Below are 6,630 nucleotides of genomic sequence, written 5' to 3'. Positions count from 1 at the left end.
CCCTCACTCCCTCTCTAAAGTCAATAAAAACATTTTTTTAAAAAAACATATGGAAGAAGAGGCAGTGATTGTTAGGCAACCGGCTTCGTTTCCCCTGTAAAGTGGGTATGTTTTCCCTGATCCTCTAGGGGGAGAAAAAAGGAAGGAAGAGATAAGACAGACAGGAGAGGTTCTGTTCCTCTATAACAGCGGTTCTCAACCTGTGGGTCGTGACCCCTTGGGGGGTCGAACCACCCTTTCACAGGGGTCGCCTAAGACCATCGGAAATACACATATATAATTACATATTGTTTTTGTGATTAATCACTATGCTTTAATTATGTTCAATTTGTAACAATGAAATTGGGGGTCACCACAACATGAGGAACTGTATTAAAGGGTCGCGGCATTAGGAAGGTTGAGAACCACTGAGCAAACACCTACACTGAACCCATTTCATGGTATGACCTAAACAAGCCCCAACACTAGTGTGTCAGCACCAGAGCTGTTTTTCAATCACAGAATCGCTAAAATTGATTTCTATTCTATACTGTATTAGGCATGTTAAGCTCTTGTTTGTCATCTCAGTTTACTTGCATGTAGATTTAAATTAAATTCTCACTGAACTTTTCCATGTAAGGTAGGTCCTCGGGTTACATCGGAGATACGATCCTACGGGGCGACATAACGCGATTTTCGCCGTAAGTCAGAACCCGCCTACGTAAGCACCTACATCACTCACATGGAGCACATACACAGCGGTAATGAGTGAAACAGTAAAAGAAAAAGATAACAATCCCTGACCTTTACTTGTGGTAAATAAGTAAAAAACAAAGCACACATGTACATACGTCGAAATGAAGGGATTTTTTTTGTTGTTGTTATAAATAAATGGGAGATGGCGACGTAAGCACCGAAACGACGTATGTCGAGTCCAACGTAACCCAACGGACTGCCTGTAATGGCTATCAAAACTTTGCTCAAGAGATTGATAACTCATTCTTTCCTACCTAAACAATTCAAAAGACTAGGGAATGTGGTCTTTAGACATAGTAATAAGAAATATGAAAGCTGTTTCTGCTGAAATATTTGTTTTATTTGAAAAGTAACTGAAAATAATAAGTATGCAATCCCTTGCTTAATACACTAAAGAATATTTAAAAGAAAGGAACTTATTATTCATGAAGTCCAATTAATAAAAATAATAAAAACTGATATTTTTCAATTAAATTCAATAATTACTAAGTACATGAACTGTGCCTTAAAAGTTCTGTAATGTCTCTCAAAATCCTAAAAACTAGGAATGAGTAGTGTGTTTTTTTTAATATACACAAAAAGCTACAATAAAAGTAGAAAGCAGAACAGGCGGCCAGAGGAGAAATCATGTCCGTTGCCTACAAAGCCAGCTCTGGCAGTCCAAGTGTGCTTTACACATGTTATTGAAAAATTGGCAACTCTTATATACTGTATATGGCAACTTATAAACCAGGAATACACATTGCATATATAGAAGCAGATGTAGTGTGGTTCCTAATGGTCTATATGTCTCAAAATCATGTCATTTATAGGATCTATACCAGAATTAATAGTTTTTCTCCCTGACTTTCAAAATGTTTTCATAGCTTCATGCTTCTTGCTTGGTCTCTACGATATTTCTCTACCATAATAAACATTACATCACATTCCTAAATGGGAAAGAATGAGATATTCATCTGAAAATATTTCTATTTCACATCATTAACAAAAGTTAAATCTGGATTATTAAGAACAAAAATTTGTAAGAGTACTAAAAAATATATGAGGCAATGTTTAACAGACTAGAGAGGACCTTCCTACAAAGCCGCAGATTCTAGAAATACTAAAGCAAATGACTAAAGACGTGAATCACTGCTATACATGATATGTGCATGCAGGGCCACCACTTTAAGTCCCATCAATTGTATGGTGTGTTGCCTATGGTGGCAAAGGAGTGATTCCCTTTTGTCTATGGCAAGAAGAAAGTAGTGGTCAATGTCTCATACCCTCTTAGGTAAGAAGTTAAAATTTCAAAACCAAGATAAGCTGGTAAATGCCCCATCTCTCCATACAATGATGGGCCATTTCCATGACAGATTTTATTAAGCATTAGCTGTATCTTACAAAAAAACAGTGAAAGCAATGCTATTTCCTAAACTATATTATTCATAAGACTGGATAAAAATATATACCACAAACTCAGACTTCCTACCTTTTCTGTGACAACTGCTTTGTTATAATCATTGCCAGAGTAGTGAGGTGGTAAGGCCTAATGCCCCTCTTGACTACAGCTTCCATTGAGAGAGCATGTTAGAGGAACTATCTGAATGTTTCTTTCATGTAAAAAAATTAAAGATTGTTATAACTGAAGCTTTACAAAAGACTGTGATTCTATAAATTGCATATAAAGGCAATATTTGTTATTGAATGTGCCCCGATACACTGACTAATTCCTACAAATAATTGCAGGCAATCTCCTACAGACATTGAATTTTAAGTGTTTAAAAACCAATTTTCATTAACCAGCACTAATACAAGATTAAATAGGTTTTACCCTGAGATTTTCTTGAGTTAAATCACTTCCATGTACACAGTTGCCAAATCCCTACCTGTGTCCAGAGGCTGTGCACTGTTAGTATGCAGTGGCTCAGCGACTGCATGCTTTGTTTTGCCTTGACCAGGAAGAACCTCAGAGGTACCAGGAAGCTGACCTTGGTAAAAACTGCCTGTTTCATCAATAGTTCTTCATTCTTTAAATATATTTGCAATTGTTCTACCATTTTTAATTGATTTACCGTAACTGCTTTGCAAAACTTTGGACAGTTACTCAGATAATAATCAGAGCCCCCTCATAATATTAAGGCAATGCAAAAACTCTAAAGGGCAAGACTCAAGAGCATCCTGGACCCGCATATTCAACACCATCAAAAAATACCTACATATTAAGTTCAGTCACCCTCAACATTGTTCCTGTGTTATCTGACTGAGAAAAGCAAACAAAAGGATGTTTAAATTTAAGACTGCTTGTTTGAAAGCCAACAAGCTATATGCTGTTCCTTTATCAAAAGAAACAGAACAAGACCTTGTCCCTTGCTTTGTGGGAGAGGCAGGCTTTTAGGGGTAACAAGTTTACAAATACAGTTAGCAATGACATTCCTCACCCAGTAATCCAAGGCTACGAAAAACAAATAAAGTTAAAATTAGCTTATTATAAGATTTCAGCTAGAATCATTCTTTTTTTTTTTTCACATTTCTGGTAGCTAGTGCTTTAACACTTTTTCAAAACAATAGCAACATTTTTTTTAAATAAGGAGAAAAAACATATTTCCTTTACTTCCCATGACACATTTTCTTTAATCAATGCAGGTCAAAATAAATTCAGAATTTTCTGAAAATACTGACTGGAAGGAACCTCCCACAATGCTCCCACGAGGTCTCAGTTCCGCCTGTCGTCTGGGTTCCGCTTCATCTTCTTGACACATCAAAGATGGACAATGTCCCAGGTCCTAGCATGCTGAGTTTCAGATGATGGCCTGGCACAGTGTGCTCTTGGAGACCAGCCAAGCGTTCACATGCTTCCACAAACAAACCTCACTTACCATAAGCTTCCCTGGTAGAATTCCAACTCACCTTCACATGATTTTAGTGGCTCTGCTAAAGAGACTCTAAATTGAGACTAAGAGAGCATGGACAAGATAGTCCATGTCTTAAAGTTAAAAAAAAAAAAAAGAAATTGGCAATAAACCATCCTCTGAAAGAAGGATCCTGGCAGCTTTAGAATCATGAATGATAACTTCAGCCTTCTTTTTCTTTCCCCAGAACCAAGGCCAGTTCACTGATTTATGACAGTAAGAGAGATGGTTTTGTAATGCCTACTGTGTGCCAAGGAATATGTTAGGTTCTTGTTGCAAAGTTATGTAAGCCAAACTGGAATTCACTATGATCAGGCATTTGCAGGTAAACATTGCAGGTCTCCGAAGATTCTAAATAGGTGAGGGCTTTCTGGTGCCTACAAAAACATTGATGAGCAGGAAGATGAAAAAACAAACCCACAGCTCTATCATGTAAGCTCAGTAAAGTCCCAGATGTCTAACCTTAAGGCAGTGGTTCTCAACCTTCCTGATGCCGTGACCCTTTAATACAGTTCCTCATGTTGTGGTGACCCCCAACCATAAAATTATTTTTGTTGCTACTTCATAACTGTAATTTTGCTACTGTTATGAAATGTAATGTAAATATCTGATATGCAGGATGTATTTTCATTGTTACAAATTGAACATAATTAAAGCATAGTGATTAATCACAAAAACAATATGTAATTATATATGTGTTTTCCGATGGTCTTAGGCAACCCCTGTGAAAGGGTCATTGGGCGCCCCCAAGGGGTTGTGACCCACAGGTTGAGAACCGCTGCCTTAAGGTATTCTGACAAATACCCTGCCTGAAGATGTACTTAAAGCAGTTGTGATAGTATTCTATGGTAGAATATGTCTAACCTTCTAATTGAATCACTCAACAAAATCCTACGTATGAGGGCATGAGTGGGTGGGATGGGGGGTAATGTGGGGATAAGGACACATATGTAATAACTTAATCAATAAAGAAATTTAAAATAAAAGAATCCTACATATCAGAAAACAGTACCAAATGAGTACTAGAGTTAGGCGTTACTCCAAATGCTATTAGCTTGCTGGCCTTGTCTGACTCAAAGTCCATTAACATAAAATATTTCTAAGGCCAATCCATATATTTTCAACATTGTGCATTTCACCAATTATTTGTAACAACCCTAATGTTAATAAACCTTCTAGTGCAGATTTAAGGTACCTATCTCTGGAGTGTAGACTTATAACTAGGATCATTCTAATACAAATTAACTAATTCTAGAGTGAGGATACCTGATTGGTGTTCTTGGAATGATAACTGAAGACTCATAAAACAAAGTTAAAACCATAAATATTGTGATATATATGCTAAAGTAATTGGAAGTTACAGACAATATAAAACTTTACACAAATTATCATTAATTCTTGTACCAATTGATCCAGTAAGGCAGAAACAAGTAAGAGAGTATCTGCCCACTTTTCATATTTTTACACAAGAAATTTGAAGTTCAGAGAACAATATACATGGTGGTTATAAGGATAGTTAATGAAGACAAAGCCCATAAAGGAAAAAAGTATATTTCACTAAATGTAAGCCTAGTGTTTTCATGGATAACTAAAGAACAGGAAGTGAAAAACAAACACTCTACATAATGGGCGGTTGAGAGCATAGCCCATTAATTCAAAAGGCAATACAAAGAATCCTGTACTTGTCAAGGTTCTCCAGAAAAGCAGAATCAACAGGATGTGAATGTATATATTTGTAATTATACACATGGTACTATACTTGTATTTATAGTACACTAGATTTATTTTAAGGAATTGGCTCATGAGGTTATAGAGGGGGGCTGACAAATCCAAAATCTACAGGGTAGGCCAGCAGGCTGGATACCCAGAAAAGCTGATGTTGCAGTTCAAGTCCAAGGCAGTCTGCTGACAGAGCTCCCTCCTCCTCTTGGGAAGTCAGCCTTTTTCTATTAAAGCCTGCAATTGGTTCCATGAGGCCCACTTTCATGATAAAGGGCAATTTGCTTTACTGAAACTCCAACAACTTAAATGTTAATCTTATTCAAAAACACCCTCACAAAGACATCTAAAATAATGTTTGACCAAGTATCTGGGCACCATGGTCCAGCTAAGTTGACATATAAAATTATCCATCACAAATCCCTTAAAATAAAATATTCTCTGGTTTCAAAAACTAATCTTTTGACACCTGATAAAGATAATCATACCTTGATAGTGTTTTTCTCATATCATTTGGAGTGTTGTAAATTTCCATATACTTGTAGAATGTATATAAAACCCATGATAAAATATACATTTTTTTATTATCATTGGTACCAACCAATTCATATATATAGGTAATAAAAAAAACAAGGGGAGGATGTAATTCTTTAAATTTAGAATAACTATAGAGAGAGAGAGAGAGAGAGAGAGATATTTAATAAAACAATATTTCAAAAAAGAGTATTTCAAGATGAGTGGAATTTTATTAAGGTCAAATATACAGAAATTATCAAAGAAACAAAAAGATTAGAAGGTCCTATATCTCTTCCTTTTGAAAAACTTGAATTCAATTATAATTAGTACTAGAGGCTCTAGTACTAATTATAGTATTAATTATAGTGCACTTGGGGGGGGTACCTCAGCCCGGACTATGCCCTCTCGCAGTCTGGGACCCCTTGGGGGATGACCACCTGTTGGCTTAGGCCCGCTCCCCGGGGGATTGGGCCTAAGCTGGCAGTCAGACATCCCTCTGGCAGCCCGGGAGCACTTGGGGGATGTTCACTTGCCAGTGGGGAGCAGGCCTAAGTGCAGTCGGACATCCTTAGTGCTGCTGAGGAGGCTGGAGAGGCTCCTACCATCACCGCTGTGCTGGCAGCTGGCAGCCGCAGAGCTCCCAATGTGGGAGCGCACTGACCACCAGGGAGCAGCTCCTGCATTGAGCGTCTGCCCCCTGGTGGTCAGTGCTTGTCATAGTGACCAGTTATTCCCAGTAGTTCTGCTATTAGGGTTGGTTTGCATATTA

General features: G+C 37.5%; 1 protein-coding gene across 8 annotated transcripts in view; it reads right to left on the bottom strand.

Annotated features, from left to right (window-relative positions):
- The window catches only part of PPP1R9A (protein phosphatase 1 regulatory subunit 9A), a 230,710-nt gene that overhangs the window by 98,921 nt on the left and 125,159 nt on the right, over positions 1-6,630 (bottom strand). The window lies entirely within an intron of this gene.

This window comes from Myotis davidii, unplaced genomic scaffold (assembly GCF_000327345.1).
Source record: "Myotis davidii unplaced genomic scaffold, ASM32734v1 scaffold187, whole genome shotgun sequence".
NCBI lineage: Eukaryota > Metazoa > Chordata > Mammalia > Chiroptera > Vespertilionidae > Myotis > Myotis davidii.
The sequence above is the reverse complement of the archived record's forward strand: the minus strand, read 5'-3'. Positions and strand labels throughout refer to the sequence as shown.